This window comes from Manis javanica, chromosome 6 (assembly GCF_040802235.1).
Source record: "Manis javanica isolate MJ-LG chromosome 6, MJ_LKY, whole genome shotgun sequence".
Lineage (NCBI taxonomy): Eukaryota > Metazoa > Chordata > Mammalia > Pholidota > Manidae > Manis > Manis javanica.
In genome coordinates, this window is record NC_133161.1 from 9171757 (window position 1) to 9190570 (window position 18814).

Below are 18814 nucleotides of genomic sequence, written 5' to 3' on the forward strand. Positions count from 1 at the left end.
CATGTGCCCTTTGCACTATGCGCTTGTTCCTGGCATGCTATTTCACCAGACATTTGCATCATTAACAGTCTCACTTCCTTTCTGTGTGGTCAGATGTCACCTCGTCAACAAGGCCGAGCCTAATCAACCTTCTTAATATGTTAATCTGTGCATAAGCATTACAGTCATTATTAGGGTTTTCCATCTACCTTCCCTTGCTCTTCTTTCATGAATGTATTTTCGGTGCCACTCATCTATTCTACCATATTGTATAATTTCCTTGTTTTTATGATAAGTCTCTGAAAATGGAACATGCATGTTGAAAATCCATCCTTTGTAATGAGATATGTAACTTCCTACATCATCTTACCACTGCCTAGACTCCAGGGTAATTTCCTACTACTTCTATCTGTAATATTTTTCCCTGTTGATATTGTGTATTGTCTGATTTTCCAGTCTTAACATACCATGTTGTGTTTCCATCTTCTGATTTATCTTTATAGTTTTGCTGAGGCCCAGCCTCTCCACGGAGCCCTCTCTTACATTTCTTCTCCCAAATAAGTTACTCAGAACAAATTAGTCTACATAAATTAATCAATTGTCACAAATTATTCTGCACAAAATCAGAATTTTGGTTGTACATCCATTCTTGCCCTAAAATGCTGTTTTCTAGTTATTTGTTCAAATATCTATTGCTTATATTAAAAACTATATTAATTATTCACTAACTTATCTTTTGGGGGGAATTTTATACAAGACTTTTTGGTAGGAATCAGCACCAAATTTAGCTGAATATTTAGTTTCAATTCATCCTTATTTTCGCTTAAATTTACAGTACAATCATAATCTTGTGAAACTTTTGAGACTTCATTAAAAGTTAAAGTTTGTACTTCTATAACAACATTTGTGTTGTGGACATGGGCATGAATATGGATATGAATAATTCCCTAAGTGAACATACTTTAGGGTTTATATTTTTGCTATGCCAGGTAGTAGCAGATGTTTCCATTGCCTGAAAATTGGGTTGTATCTTTTCGATACAAAAGTAATCTAATGCTGGAAAATTTGCCCTAACATAATTAATTAATGATATTCCCATGATGTGTGTGTGTAAAATTGTAATATTTCCATAATCTCTCACCTGACCTTAGGTGTGCCTCGATGTCAATAGGTGTTTCCAAGGGCTGGAGAGAAGCAGTCAATCTCCTTATCAATAGGTGATTACAGGGGAGGATGGTGAGTGAGTCAGACCTGGACCAGAGATGTTTGGTGGGGCCTTCACAGCCGGGTCACAAGACACATGAGCAAGCAGGAGTAGACAACTTTTTGTAAACAATAAACGGATTTCTCTCACTTTATTTTTCCCTTTGACTGATTTCAGCTTCAAAGGTTTATTTGCCCTGGGCGGGGAACACATTTCCCCCCTACCAGAGTTACAATGTGTAATAAAAAAAATAGCAAAACCATCTTTAAGTTTCCTCAGTTAAAGATAAAATTCACTCATTCACTCCTCACATGATTGTTCAGCACATTCTATGTGCCAGGCATGGTTCTAGAGTCTGGTAACACATCAGAAAATGAAACAAGTCTGGCATTCGTGTTATTTACAGTTTATTCTAGAATACTGAGGATAAAAATCATTGTATCCTTATGAACTAAAAAGTTTGACAGTGTAATGCAGATGCCTTTAAAAAGTATCAGAACAGAATATGTGGAAGGGGTTTGTCCAAGTGAATAAAGATGGTTCCACTGACAACTTTGATGGTATGTCCAATACAAGCTGGTTTTCGTTTTCCTCCTATAAAACAATGCATGTAATTGGGCATAAAGATAGATGTACCATTATACTCTCGTATTCATCTTTACAATTCCCTTGTCATGCGTAGTTTGGCTAGAAGAAATGTGGAATAATTTTTCATTTATTTTCTGTTATCCTAACCCTGAGAAGGCCCACCTAGTTTATGAAAATAAAACCGCACTCTTTTTCAACTCCTGTTTGCATGGATGTTTCACATTGCCACCATGAATCGTTCCAGAATCAGATGTGGTTTCCATTACCTCACAGTTTTTTGCTTATAATTTATGAAGCAGACAGGATTTTGTATGATTTTCTTGAGCTTCATTGAACCGGTAGGTTTGAGAACAACATTTATTTTGACTGGAAAGCTGAATAAACACAATTTTATAGTTTTAACAGGAAACATTTATCAAGTCTATTGAGTTAAAATAGTGGGATAATTCAACGGAGTATTTATGTGTTTTCTGCTTTCTTTAAATGTTAAATGTGCCAATAACATTTCAGAGTATGGATTAGGACACGGACACTAGACTACACAGAATAAAATGTGATTACCCATTGATTTTAAGATGTTCACATTTGTTTTAATCTGTGCTACTATTGAGTATGTTTATATTTCTAATTTCTTTTGAATTTACTTGGCTAGTTTGATTCTGGCATGACTTCTTAAATATTATAGTCTAGTTTCACAAATAGATCAAAGACATAATTTGGAACATGAGAATTTAGGAAAAATTCTGTAGGCACTTGATTGTTCTTAAGTTAAAATAAAATTTGAGCGTGTTTTCAGGGAATGTTTTTGTGACTTCAAAACTGTTTTAAGATTTGTTTACAAGTCACTGTCAAAACAAGTACCATTCAACTAAAGAGTATATGCCCTATCTGATAATGTGATGTAAAAAAGATTGTAAATAGATTTCAATCAACTCTTTAACATGTAGACAGTCTGTGAAAATAGGTCATATCTTATTTAAGATTCCCTGTAACATTAGCTCCTTTGAGATGAGTAAAATGTAATGACTTCTTTCTAATAAGACAGAAACACATGGTAATGCATGAAGCAGTCTCTTGAGCATTCTTTCTTTGTTTAATCTTTGTATCATGTTTGAAGTGCATTAATTCATAGTTTAAGTTTGTTTTGGGTGAAATAATTACCATATGCAGAAACTGTTAGAAATTCATCTCAGATTTATAATTGTGTTTAGTATCAGTAAAAGCAAATTTTAAGATCTGCAATGTGGCATTACTTTGGGATACTATATGGATCCAGTAGCTTTGGGAAGAAAGAAGAACAAAGATTACATAAATTTAGGCCAAGTTGAAAAAACAGAACAAAAGAGGGACCTGAAATGAGCTGGACCTAAGGTAGATATCAGAATATGAGTCAGAACATGGTCAAAAGTATGGAAATATACCAACATGTGACATTAATTATAGATTCTTATTTTCATTAATCATCATGTACCTCCTGTATGCTAAGTAGTCTTCAGGGAACTGGCACACTGAGGTGAAATTCACAAATAAGACTGGCTATCAAGAAACTGACATTTTATTGAATAGAGAGATTTCACATCCCAAAAGATGATAATAACCATGGTGCATGTCAAAATCTGACCATATCAAACATCCTGGTAGATATAGACATTAATAAACAAATGCTCATATAATATTTCACAATTAAATGAAAACAAAATGGAATGATCAAAAGAACTCTAATTTTTCAGAATATGTTTATTATACTACTAAATTTTCTTAAATTTTCTTTGGAAACAACCATAGTTCATATTTTTAGTCCTTTTCCTCCATTTCCACAGAAGTCCAAATTAATCTCTTCTATTGATTCTCTTTAATATCATTATATTCTGTTCAGTTTCTACAATTAAATGCAACGATAGTCTGCCTGCTTCCAATCTTGTCTATTCTAGTTGCTTCTAAAAATTGAAGGCAGGCTTATCTTTCCAACACACATACCTGACCTGAAAAGACATGTCACAGACTGAGAGAAATATTTGGCTAAAGATAAATAGGAAAAAGGATTTGCATCCAGAATATATTAAGTCATCTAAAGACTCAGTAATAGAGAATGCAAATAGCCCAATAAATTTGCAAAAGATGTGGAAACACTTAATGAAAATGATAAATAGATGACATATAATAACATCTATATTAAAAATGATAATATCCGAACTATATATGGAAAGAAAATAATAACAAAGATATAGATGCTCAATATCACTATTCATTAGGAAAATGTGAATTAAAACCACAATAAAATATCTCTACATACCCATCAGAATACCTAAAATCAAAAACATGTCCAGATAGCAAGGATGCAGAGCAACTGGAAATCTTATATATATTGCTGGGGTGAATGTAAAATGGCATGGCCATTTTGGAAAAATATTTTGAACAATTGCTAGTAAAAGTAAAAATATTATTGACTTATGACCCAGAAATCCCAATCTTAGGGTCCAGTCCAAGGTCATGAAAACTCATGTTCACACATATGTTTGTAGGTAGGTATATCCATTGTATCACAAACACTGGAAACAACTTAGCATTTTTCAACTGGTGAATGGATATGCAGTCTGTGTAATATCAACACAATTGAATATTACTTAGCAAACAAAGGAATGGACTAGTGACACACACAACAACATGGATGTATCTCAAATGTGTTATGCTGAGTGATTAAAAAGGCTGCATAGTTTATGAGTCCATTAATATGATATTTTGGAAAAGGCAAGATAATAGTGATAGAAAATGGGACAATGGGTAGAAGATCTAGATTGGGGAAGAGCAAAGGGACATTCTTGAATAGAATTGTTCTGTATTTTGATTGTGGTGGTGTGTCTGACTCTGTCCACTTGTCAAACTCATAAAACTATACACTAAAGTGGGTGAATTTTGCTGTATGTAAATTATCTCAGTAAACCTAGTATTGAATGTGTATTCACTATTTGAAATCCTCAATAATTCTCTATTATCCAAAGAATGAAACCCATACTGTGCAATAAAGTATATCTTTTAATTCATAATTTTCTCTGGTCAAACTATCTAAGCTCCTTTTTCCCCATTTATTAACCAAATCCCATATTCAGTTAAGCTGAAATAGTGTTTCCACACTAAGCATTCCTTTTCTACTTTTTACATGAGCCATTGCTTTACATTTATATGTATATTACTCTGATGTGTAGAACTGCAATTTTCTTTCTTTCTATAATTGCAATCAACTTGCTCTTGAACTCTCATTTCCTCTTGGGAGAGGAAAATATATTATCTGGCCTCTTTAAGGAAATCCGTGCTGTTCAAGTTAAATATATTTTTAAGGTTAATTTCTCAATCAATGTTGCATTTAAGCTTAGTCAATTTAAAACTCAAACTTACTATCAAGGATATTGCCCCCTCTTAATAATCTTTCCTTGTATTCCTCTCAGAACTGCAGGAGAAACGTTCATAACCTGGTGGCTTTAGAAGGGGGTGTATACTTGTCACCAAAGACAGTTGTGGCCTCTCTAATGCATTTTGATCTATCTAGTGTCTGGTTCATCTTCTGTTCCCAGCAGCTTCTGCAGCTGTGTTTTGCTGTGTCTGTTCATTTGGAATAGGCATATATTATTGTCTTGTCCATGGTATTTGCTATGACATCTGGTAGGAAGATCCACAAATCTTGTATCCTCCTTGTACAGACTGCAGGCATCTGCTGAGTCATTTGATCACATATTAGTGTCTTCCAGTGAGTCCTGACTTACAGAAATAAACATAAATTCAATCCTCTGAGCATTGAATTTTGCCATTTGAGTTAAGCTTTAAAATAAAGAACTCATTTTAACTTTCAAACGTGTGGGTTTTGCAATCTAAAAACTTAGTTTTGAAAGCAGTTTCTTTTGCATTGGGCTTCACTAACCTCTTCTAGAACATCAAAGCTTAAAAAGAAAAAGTCTTCTTTTTATTGCAATCCTAAGAAATCTAATCTTCCCCAGTAAATTAAAGGCCTCTGAATGAACAAAAAGGAGGAAACCTAAGGAAATAAAAAAGTAAACAATTATCCTGCCATCTCTTTTGACCATTTGTCTTATATATGCTCCACTCTTTCCCTGAACAATTTCCTCTCATCCTTTGGGAGGTTTTTGAAGTAATATTTGTAAGAAATTGCTGATCTCCAAAGACTGCTGCTCCTGTGTTTTTCCTTTTGCAAATGTTTCTCCTATTGTCAAGAATTTTTCCATTTATTGGAAATTCTGTTTAATTAAAATTTCAATTAGTATTTGTTTTTTTAACTTTATGAGGTATTCAGAAGTGTGTTTTTATTTTACCACTTCCATTCAATGTTCTTTTTCAAATTCATTTCTAATTAGATTGCATTTCATGAAGGGAGAGTGTGGTCTGGCAATACTGATGAAGTGATATGAAAGGCGTTGAGATTTGCCTGCTGGGCTAATATATGTGATAATACTTTTTAGATATTTCACATATTTATTAAATAAATATATAATATTTGCATATCAGGTGCAAGATTTTATGTAATATGCAGAAGCAATATGCATAATATTTGAAAACCAATGCTCTGTTCGTCCACCAGCATGTTCAATCAATCAGAACAGCTGGACATGTGTGCACTTTACCCAGAGATGGCAGCTCAGGTTAGCTCTGTATATAACCACTAGATACATAGCTTGTTAACTGCATTGTTCAGAACTTACATATCTTCATTATCTTTTTGTATGGTTAACATATAATCATACTTCAGGGAATCATTGCTGCAATCTCTAGTGTGATGGTGAATTTGACAATTTCTCAAAGTATTTATATCCATTTTTGTTTTACATATTGTGAAGCTTTTTTAAAATTTCATGTAAGTTTGAAACAATTATATTGTTTTCATGAAGGAGATGTTTTATTATCATTTGGCAATCTTCATCTTCAATAATGTGTCTTAGAATTTTTTTCTGTAATTTACTGCTTGTGTATGTTTTATATCTCTTCGCAGAATTTTTCTTTCATTTGTTATCATTATACATCAAAGTTTTTTTGGAGTTGTACTTAAATTATAGACAGCTAATATTTTAACATCATGTCTGTCCAATTATTCAAGTTTTCTTTTTTTCATATCATTCGTGGGCATTGTTTGTTAACTTTTCTTTAATACAATAATTATAGAGATAATAATTGATGGAGATCTTATAATAACAAAAGATCAAATCTTTTATTATGTTTTCTAACTGATACAGTTGGTGTGAGAAAATATATGGATTTTTGTACACCTATTTTATCAGTTTTACTATATTTTTAACATAATAATGCTACTAGATGCTTTTTTTATAAATGATCACTTTTTTCTTTTATAAATTTTACGTTAGGTGAAGACCATGATAGAGGTAAATCTTGCCTTTTTCTCTTTACTGTATCTTTTTTTCAATCTTTAACATCCATTAAAAAATTTTACTTTTAGCATGGCACAAATAATATATAAATGATTTAAATATAAAATGTATTGATTTAAGCAATGATTTGAAGACATTTTATAGCTGCACATTCCTTAAATGAATTTAATGCTAATAAACTTCTTTACAGTTGTTTGTTTTCTTAAGCTCTTAAAACAATTGAGGCCAAAAGGACTCATCTGAAAGTCAGGGCAGTTATTTAGTGGGCAGTTTTTGTGTGTGTATGGACCTGTAAATATAAGGCACAATAGGACCCAACTAAATTGACTAAACATTTCTCAGAGTAAGTCAGCTTGGTCCCCTAAAGAAAAAACATAAAACAAATTGAGTGCTTCAATGTCAACAGGTCTATCAACCAGGGTTACAAGCTTCAATGTCTAAGACACCTCAAGGTTATAAAACAAATTCCTGAAAGTTCAAGTTTATTACTTCACACTGAGTCACTGTAAAACCTTCTGAATCCCATAGGGAATCTTTTATTTCAAAATCGATGTTGGAGTTGTTTGAAGAGAAGAGAACTATCTCTGAACCAATGCTCAAGCAGTTAGAAAGGGGTACAGGCATTTGAAATAAACTTCTAAGGAGCTTTTCAAAATCTGAAGAGTGGACAGTTGCCTATTATATGACATCCACAGAAACACCATTGAGTTTCCCCAAATACAATTAATACATATTGTCATTAAGGATTTTGGCGGACTTGGGAAAGCATTTTTTTATTGGTACAAAATAGAGATTTAAAATTGTACTTTTTCAAATATGTTAAGAACACCACATAGTGTTCAATTTTGATTGAGGCTTAGAAAAAGAGGAGCAAAATTGCATTTTGAATTTATGAAGTATTTACAGATATTTGTAGTGGGTGGCCATACATAGTTTGAAAAAGGGTAATAAGAATCAAAATGCTTCTTTAACTGCAATTATATACACAGATTTCTGACTTAATGTGAGCACGTAGAGATGCGGTGATAGGATGTTTGTTCTCTGTAGATAATCCTCCAGTAAGGTGTTTGGAGGCTCTTTCTTGATTTGAATAGCTTGTGAAATGTTGGGTAAGAAGGTTATCCAGTTATAAGTATTCTACAGAAATGATGGGGTAAAAAGCTAAAAATGTCACCTCCGCTCTGAAGACCAATGTATTTGCTTACATATCTCCTTTTACCTAATGATGACCTCATGGCTACATGGCCTGCTGGAGCCTGATAGGTTCAAAACCATTCTGCTTTGTGGGTTAACACTAAATGTAGCCTTGGGACTTGCCTTGAACCCGTGCTGGAAGAATATTGTGTCTTAATTTTATTTCCTACTCCTCTATACAATTGATTTAAAATATTCAGTGAAACATTTTTTTAAATAAAATGTCTAACATATCCAGATATTAGGAAGATTAATAAAAATATACAGTCGGGTACACAACACACAGGAATTTTTTGTCTTGGTTTTGTTTGTTCTTTTGACTTAAACACAACAAAAATTCACTGCCTTACAGTTTGGAGGCCAGAAGTCCAAGACCAAGTGTCTGCAGGGTTGGTTATTTCTGAGGCTGTAAGGCAAGGAGCTGTTCCAGGCCTTCCTCCGTGGCTTGTAGATGACCATCTTCTTCATGTGTCTCTTCACATTGCCTTCCATCTGTGCCTCTGTATCCAAATTTCCTCCTCCTAATGTGATCCTTCTTGGATTCTGTGGTCCAGGCGCATGCTTCAGTCTCACCCCTGTGTTCTAGGATATTCACACGGTTGTCTGTCTTGTCTGTGGATAGTTGCTAGTTGGTCTTCTGGTGATGGGAACTGAGGTCAGGAATAACCTGTACTGTTATCTGGTTGACAATCAGCACAGTTTCAAAAACAAACATGGCCCATGCTCTTTCCCCATGAAATTTCTCCTTGCTTTACATTGTGTTATAAACACATATAAATAAAAGACTAAAGAATATAATGTTCAGATTTCCCTTGATTTTGAATTTTATATAAATGGAATTATTTCTCAATAGCTCTATTTGTGCTTTTCCTTCAAAATTAAAAAGTTCCAAGATCCATTATGCTGACATGTAGCTATGTAGTTTATTCATTTATAACTGCTGGGTTTGTTTGTTTTTGCAGTTTTATTGAGGTACAATTGAAAAATAGGAATTATATGTATTTAAGGTATACAACTTCATGTTTCAATATATCAAGCTAATTAACATATCCACACCTCCCATAGTTATGCTTCCTTCCTTTCTTCCATGGGGAAAGTATTTCAGATTTACCTTCACAACAAACTGCTGTTTATAATTCCATTACTTGAATATACCACAATTTATTTATTTTTCTGTTCATGGAACTTAGGTATTGTTTTCAGTATTTTTTTCTGTATGAATATTCTTTTATGTGTTTCTTGTTGTCTATTTGTCAATGAATCTTTAGAATGGAGTTGCTAGGTTGTAAGACATGAGAAAAGCAGAATTGTTTACCAAAGTAATTGAATAAATGTGCATGTGAGTTCACATTGCTCCTTATCTTTCTTAATACTTGGCTTTCTCTATTTTTAATTATAGCCAATTTGGTTATTGTAAGATAGTGTTTATTATGCTTTTAATTTTCATTTTCTGATTCAAGTTAGGTTAAGCAAGTCATCAAATATTTATTGGCAACTTTTTGTCGTCATCTGTGTCATTCCCAATCTGTTGAAATTTTAAAATCTGAAGATCACACATTTGTTTTGTATATTTAATCCCTTGAGTTTTTGAGAATTGCCTTTTGTAAATGGCCATGGTCTTAAATTTTTGCTTAAAGCTTCCCTAAAAAACTGAAAAGTTTTATATTGTTTTGAAAGTTTTATTTTAATATATGTGATATTTTAACAAATGTAAACAGTTGCAAAATTTAAAATTTTGGCTATTTTGTATAAATTTTGGCTTTACAGCTGAGAACTTGTGTCAATTTTTTTAAAGTATCTAATGAATCAAAATACTGTCAGAATTTGATAACCACAATCATCAAATTAAGAAATTCAGCAATAAGAGCTTACTTTTAACATTCAGATTTTTGCCTTGTCTTATGTATTCAGTATTTGATATAATTTATTATTTGAATTATTTCAATCACTTATTACATATACATGCAACAAAAATGTTAATGTGATTGGAAATAATATTTTGAAAAATTTTTTCCAACACTCTACAAGTTAAATATTTTTTAGTATTTTTTATTATATTTGAGTAAGTGTAAGGTCTGAGTACAATAATGAACATTTTTATATTTACCTTAATAATTATTAAGAAGAAGTAAAAATAGAAATGATCTTTTGCAAGACAGAGGAAACCTTTTTTAAATTAGTTCATATATGTTTGGATGATTATTACTTATTGTTAGAATGATAAATGTCCTAGTTTTCTTCATTATAGATGTAAATGATGAGAATATGTGTGTATTGAAATAGCTCTGTAATGGCATTGTTACTCAGTTCTCTAAATTCTTTTCAAATTATATTCCAAATACATAGTGGTTTCTCATAAAACCTATTTTTAATGTTATATCAGCTGACAACTTGATTACTTCCTCCGTCAGTTTTATTGATAGCAAGGAATTGGAAATGACCTAACTTTCAAAAAGATTTGTTACCTAGTCATGAAGATCAATCACATTCTCAGTTCCTAGGAATTATACCTAAAAGGCTTTACTAAGACTCTTCAAAAGACTATTAATTATTCCTTTTAATTCTTTCTCAGTTTAAAGGCAACCTGTTTAACCTGATATATTAAAAATTTATTAGAAGAAAATAAAAATAGGATTGATTTGAATATACCCTTGTCAATGCAGTACATATTTTAATTAATGCTTTATCTTATCTGATGTTTTAAATATGTTTGAGTAAAAGTCTTGGAGCCATAGTTAAACTCATTTAGTTTATGGGAAATGATGGTCATATAACCTAATTGGCAAAGTCAATCCTTGTCAAACAGATCAACAAAATGAGATTTACTTTCTGTTGGAAAATAATATATATGTGTTAATAAGCTTCCCCTTGGCAATCATTGAACTTCTAAATTTCAACTATAAAATAAATAGATACCTAGTAGGATTCTGTGGTCTGAATAAAATAAAGGGTTACACCATCACCGCTTACTACATTCTCATTCAGTCTCATTCATTCCTCCCTCCCTGTCTCCCTGTGTACTGTAAGATTCCCCACCTCCTCCCTGCACCCAGGAGTGACGCACTGACTACTTGACAATAATTTGGGAATAATCTGAGACTTTATCACTCCTGTACTCCACTTGGAATAAATCTGTTGAAGAACATTTTGATATAGAACAAAATGTTAATATTCCTCATGCTAAGCTTTTTGCCTAGAAAGAAAGTACATAAAAAGAGAGGAAATATGAAAGCCTTAGGGCAAGACTATGGTGTGTTGGGCCACTGATGGCAACATTTTGCTTTCTCCCTCGATCAGGCATTTTGGTAGTGTTATACTCAGGAAAATTCTCGATGAGTGAGATGTATGATCCTTTTTTGCAAATGCGGACAAGCAGTACTTACGCTCTCAGTTTTTAACATACCAGGTTGAAGGTGATTCATACATGGTGTGAGACAGGGATTCATTTATCTTTATTATTTTATATTTTCAGCCAATTGAGGTATCACCATTTATCAAATAGGTACCTCTGGTCCGCAGGGAGACCTGGGTCAATAATCATGTTTCCATTTTTTATGCATGTGTATGTTTTAGGGCTCCCTATACTGTTTGAGTATCTTTCTCTGTGTCAATGCCACAGTATAATCACCAGGACTTTGTAAAACTTCTCAGTGTATAATATGGCAAAGCAATAACTTTTATTTTCCTCATGCTTTGTTTCCTCCTCTTTCAGGACTTTTGTGGCTATTTTCTTTTATTTAAATTTCCAATTAAGGTTTATCTTAGTAAAGAGCAACAAAAACTCCTTTTAAGATTTTTAGTGGTATAGATTGAATTTAATATCAATTGAGAATTGATGTATTTATGATACTTAATTTTCCTTTTATGAACATGCTACATTGGTACATGTATTTAGGGCCTTGTTAGTGTTCTACATTTTATAATTTTCTTTTCCATAAATGGATTACAGCTTTATGCCTAAGTACCAAGGGTTTCTATAGCTATTTTTAATGGTATTTTGTTTGTAAGCACCTACTAAGTGACAAATTGCACGGTAGGTACTCTTTCTATATCTCAGCAAACCTGGTAGATAAGTATAATTTTCAAATTTTTAAATTTTATAATTTAAGTACTTAATTCTCATGAAGTTAAGCAACTGTTCAATATTAACTGAAAGGCAGAGACTTGTTTTGAACATAGGACTGATTAATTTCCAAGGTAATAGCCTTAGCTGCACTTTACTTTCTAGAGAAAAACAAATAGTGGACAAATTATAATACAGTATAAACAGTATCAACTACAGGCTTATAAAAGTATAATTAAAACCCAGAGTAAGATACAACTAATAGATTTTTCCTTGCTTATATTAGAAGATACTTATATTAGAAACATAATATAATCTGTATGTTGTTACAATATATACTCATAGCATATATGGTAGGTTATAATATAAACATTAAATTTTCTTCTGCCTACCTGAGATTCCATCAGCTTATCAGAAATTTTGCTTCTCATTTTAATATACTGAATTGTCTTGTATTATTTATGAGCAAACCCAGAGGATGTATCAGCAGAAAGTCCCAACTAGCCTTCTACCATTCCTTTCTAACTTTCTGACTACTTACTTACCCTCTCCCTGACTGTATGTGGGGGCTATATTTTCCTTTTTTATAAAAATTTCTTTTGGGAGTCTCATAACATTACCAATTTCTTTGCTTAATTGTACAGTTGCTCCAGCTGCATGTGGGACAACTGCGCAACCAGTTCCTAGGTGGCCAAGTGAGATCAGGGTCATCAGGTTATAACATGGTCAAGGTCACACGAGAACTAGGAGACCTCAATTTTTTTTTTAGTAGCTCATTTAGTATGTGCATACGTACTAAATTTCCTTCTACATGATATTTTCTCTACCCTTTTTCTTTTATCTTTCTTATATTTATTGATTTTTCTTTCTTATATCATTCTTTCTAAGTTATGTTATCACCATGATCCTTTGTGGAGTTCTTAGCTACTCTCAGTGTACTAGACCAGGTTCGCTGGCTGCAAAATATTGATCTCACATGAGCCTTGCACTAAAGGAATTTTTAGTTTTTGGTCTAGGGTGAAAGATACTTCATTCACAAAAATGAAAGTCAAAGTAGAAAGTGGGGATGGTAACAAGAGGTAGGAACAGCCATGAGCAACCAAGAAGAAAGAGATTCCTTGCACATGTGGTATTCAGGAAGACCCAGATAGAAACTGGCTTTTATTCTTCCCCTTTAAGTAATTGTAGATTTGGGTAGAAGATAGCGTTTTTTCTCTTTGTCTTTTATTTTTTTTTAAGCTGTCTCAGTTATGATTGCTCCCGTATTACTTACATTCTAGTAGCAGTGACTGCGTTTGGCTCTTTTTTCTCCAATAGCTTGCATCAAGTGCAGTCACTTTCCTATAATATCTGAATTAGTTTTCATGGCTGCACACTACATTTGTGTAATTATTTAAAATAATCTAGACCTAATGAGCTTTTGAAAAAATTATGTAATGATAACAACTCTTCTCTGCTCCTAATGCAGGCTTAAGTAATGTTCAGCATATTCTCCTCTTCACAAGTTACTAGTTTTATCATAGTTAGTATTAAATTGATTCTTTCACAATTTATTAGTTATATCAGAAATCAATTGATTGCTGCCATATTTTTTGAACCATATTAATATTTCTTTTTTCACATCCCAGTGCTTCTTAGAACCAAAATATCCTTTTCTTTTCATCCTTTTTCTTTAAATGGATATCTCAGATAGTAATCAATTTTTTCACTGATGAGCTCTTCCAAGAAATTTCTTTCTCAGAATCTTTCATACACCCTTAAGAATTTGTGTAAGAACTCATGGCTCACAGAGGAAAAAATGACTACAGAAACATTTTGAAGACTATCTTCCTCTCTTACAAACTAAACATCACTGTGATAGTTTAGTATATATTTTATCTTATTAAAATTTTGTGAACTTCAATTAAAGCTCTCCTTTATCTGCTATGTTTTCATAAGCCAAAGGCTTTATTTTTCCTCATACATTATGGATATTGATAATAGAATGGTATTTCGGATTTTTTTTCCCTATAGCAATGACAATGTTGCTTGGAGGAATTTGATTTTTTTTTCTTTATATTCTTGGTGGGAGGAGTGAGTAGATGAATTAGGTAAGGGTTGTTAATGAGAAATAGTATGAACATAAAACATCTATGCTTGGAAATCTGTTTCTGTGGAATGGAGAATACTGTCTTGAAACAGACTTATAAACTTCATGTGTTCTTCACTTATGGTTACATCGGTATGAAAGTGGGTGTCCTTATATTATTATAAGCACATTTCTCTAAAGTGTATAAGAAAGATAATTGTGAGAGATATTCACAATATGGTCATATAATCTTGAATAGAGATTGTATGGTAATTATGAGAAATCTACAAAACATGATAATATAAACTTGAACGGAGTTCATCTCAGAAGCAACATTTACAATATCGCTATATTCTTGGATTTTTTTCCTGATATTAATTAACATAGTTCATTAAGTGTTCCCCACTACAATGGTGATTTTGATGAAGTCAACTTTCCTAGGCCTGATTTAAAATTACCTAGAAATTGTTTAAATTCATATTGGCATTGACTGAGACAGCCTACTACTTAGGTAAGGTTACTGTTCCTTTTATTTTTTAACAATACACATAAGTCTAAAGAGTTAAATTTATTTTCTATACCCCTGTAACATTTTCAAAACTCATTATCTTACTTGATTCAAGCTCTAAGCACTATCACAAAATTTTAAAGCAATTTTACAGGTAAGAAAACCACGTTGTGGGGAGACAGTTAAATACAGCTCTTGCATTTCTGCCTGTCTTGTGAACAGAGGAACCCTCTTTTTTTTCTGGATCCTCTTCTCAGGGATGTTCGTGTAGTACACTCTTTGAAGACAGCACTAGCATTTTCCTTCGGAGCGAAGGGCAGGTTTGTGTACTGCCCTGTATGATAAAGATAATGTATCCTTCCAAGGCAAAGAAGGTTGAGCAGGTTTTCTACCACCCATTATAAAAAAACTGGATTTTTCTAAGCTTGGGGTTCCTGTAGCATCCACCTGGGCTGCCCAGCATCACAAGGGGAAACAATGCAAATGTGAGAACTAAAGTCCTCCATTGCTGACCCATGACTATTACGTCATCTGCTTGCATCTGTGAAACTATTGAAGGCTTTTGTGGTATCCTATATTGCTTGCTATAGAACGGATTGTTGAAGGCTTACTTTTTATCTTGTGGGTCAGATAAAATCTCATGCCCTTTACAGTTTTTAACAAGGCTCAGACAAAATATGTGCAAGTAGAAATACTGATATGAATGAGAGCTATTAATATTATTATGCATCATTTTATTGTAGTTAATTATTTAATTTCATAGTACATGTTTTTCTTAAATGTTATATGCCCTTATATAATTTGTTTTTGCACTAAAACATAGTTAGTAAAGCAAAAATTCTTTATTTAGGGACTTTAAACTACTGTCTTTTCTCTAAATACTATTGGTTATAATTTTGAGGTTGAATAATATAACTAATTTATAATGTTTGGTGATTAACTTTTGTAAAAACACTAAAATGGATGAAGACAATAATGAAAATAAACATGCTAATTTCCAGTAGAGGTTTCCATATATTTTCACATGGGCTTTTCTGAACATATTTTTTTATCTAGTTGAGCTCATGCCTGAAATTTTATTATTAAAATTCATTAATGCCAAAGTTGGGTGTCAGAAAATATATGAAGTTAAGTAAGAACTGAGTATCAATTTTTTATGCTTTTTCCACTTACTACCATATCATAAACATTTTATATTTTTATAAAAGCATGTAAACATTTAATAAGCTATCAAAATGGTTATTAAATGTTATTTAACTCATGTACATTATTCTATAATTTATTTAGCATTTCCTTCTCTTTGGAAGCTTAAATCTGTTCTGTTTTCTACCATATAAATAATGTTGTGATAATCACTTTTGTACATAAATCTTTATTCACAAATACAGAGAAATGATAGAATACATTCCCAGAAGTAAAATTGCTTTGAATATACTTAAGAACTTTGATTTATATTGTTTAATATTTAATCAAAAATGTTATGTCATTTGACTGTTAGTGTAAAAAGAAATCTCAATAATATGGCAGATGAAAGGTAAAGGTTACATTTGGCTTTATCTGGGTTTTTAGTTTGTGAGGTTAAATGTGAAAAATATATTAATCAGTCATTCATTTCTATGTCCATGTTTTCAAATTACCCATATTTTCCAAAGAAAATGCTATTCTAGCTCTCTCCACTGTGATCAATTTCTCTCATCTGACTCCATAAATTATCGAAGAGGGAAAGGAATTGCATACTGAAATAAAACCCACTTATTCATCCCTGCAACCACATGTCCCTGAACAGTATGTGTATTTTGTGTTCAGAAAGTTTCACCAAACTTAATGTCTATGAGAATCACTCATGTCCTTGCATACATAAGTATTTTTGTTACTTTTTATTGTAAAGCAGTCCAAAGTATACATATATACCATGATTTTTTTTCTGCATTGATGACCGTACTAACAATTAACAGTATAATAACACTTTAAAGTTCACAGTCACAATTGTGCTGTCCCAAAAAAGGTAATTATCTTTAGTTCTTTAATTCTTTAATTCTGAAATTTGGTTTTATTCATGAGTCATCATTTGTCAATCGGCAACAGACATTTCTACTTTCAAATTCCCATTTGGGCAAATTATCAATTAAAAATCTTAGATAATGTTTCCTTTCTAGGCAAAGGTTGAACAGGTTTTTCTGCAGCCCATTATAAAAAATCAGAGTTTCTTAAGTTTGGGGTTCCTGCAGCCACCTGGGCTGCTCGGCATCAGGAGGGGAAACAGTGCAAATGTGAGAAATAAGGTCCTTTGTCTCTGACCCCCGCAAGTATTATGTAATCTGCTAGTATCTGTACAACTGTTGAAGGCTTTCATGGAATTCTATATTGCTTGCTGTAGACCGAATGTCTGTGTCCCCACGCCCCCAACAAAGTTAGTGTGTTGAAACCCAATCCCCAATGTGAGGGCATTTGGAGGTGAGTCCTTTAGGCAGCTTAGGTCAGTTTGGGAGGTAATTAGGAATGGAATTAGTGTCCTAATAAAAGAGACCCTAGAGAATAACCTTGTCTCTTTTGCTGTGTGAGATTACAGCAAAAAAAATGGTCATCCACACAACCAGAATCAGGCTCTTACTAGATGCTGAATTTGCCAGTAGATTTCCCAGCCTTATGAGAAACTAATTTCTGCTGTTTATAAGCCACCTAGTGTATGCAAATCTGTTACCGCAGCTTTTATATACTAAGTCAGTGCTTAATCTTTACTAGCAAAGAGGATTCATGAAATTCTAAAAATGTCCAGTTATCGTAGCCAGTTAAAACTGGATAAAGGGGAGACTTAGCAGATAACTCCTATAAGGGACAAACACATTATGATCCTTTCACACAAAGTACCCATTGAAAATATACATTCAGGTAAAGACAATTTCCTGAACAACCTCCTCAGTCACACTCTGCACTTTATAACTTTGCACTGCATTTGTTTCCTCTGATATGGTATCTCTAATCTATGCAGTTTCAAGTTTGAACGTTTTAGCACTGTACCTGTCTTCCATAAATGTCTAATCTACATTGAACACCAGCATCTTAAAATTCTAAGAATATTAATATTTATAGTCTTAGAATATAAAATCTTAAGAATATTATCTATTGGCCACTTCACCCAAATCACTGCCCCCAAATTTCCTAAGGTTCCCCTGATGGTGGCATTAATTTCTGCAGTTCCGTAGGAATGAGATGTGCTTCTGGTTTATCATACAGGTAGAGTAAGGAAAATCTAGAAGCTTCTACCTAGGCATTCCTATTATATTGGTCATTTCTCCATAAGTCAGAGAGCCAATATGAAGATTCTGAAAATTGTGAAAAATGTCTATCTCAACTCGACACTTAGGAAATAATCAAAGGCTGGGTCACTATCTGGCCCCACTGTGAGTTCAAATTAGACAGAGACTCCTCACCTGAGACCAAAAGTACGTACCTTGCCTAATGAGAGGCAGTGGCATTTTTGGTGTTCAGGAGTTCATGTCATTTCAGAGCCAGGGTCTACTAATCTTTGAAAAGTCTCAGTATCTTTTTCTCCCCAGGGCACAGTCATTCTAGTAAATTGTGTTAAGTCCTTTAAAGGGAAGACTTAAGAGGAAGATTTATGTTCTGTACTGGGATAGAGCTGCAGGGATTTTTTTTTTTCCTCAAATGTTCCTCGCTTCCCTTTTTAATAGACTAGTTGGGGACAGTTTTATATTTAGGGAAAACTTACTGGTAGTACAGACAATTTCTATCCCTTCTATCCCACCTCTCACCAGTTTCCCCTATTGTTAACCTATTAACTCTTATGGTTCATTTGTTA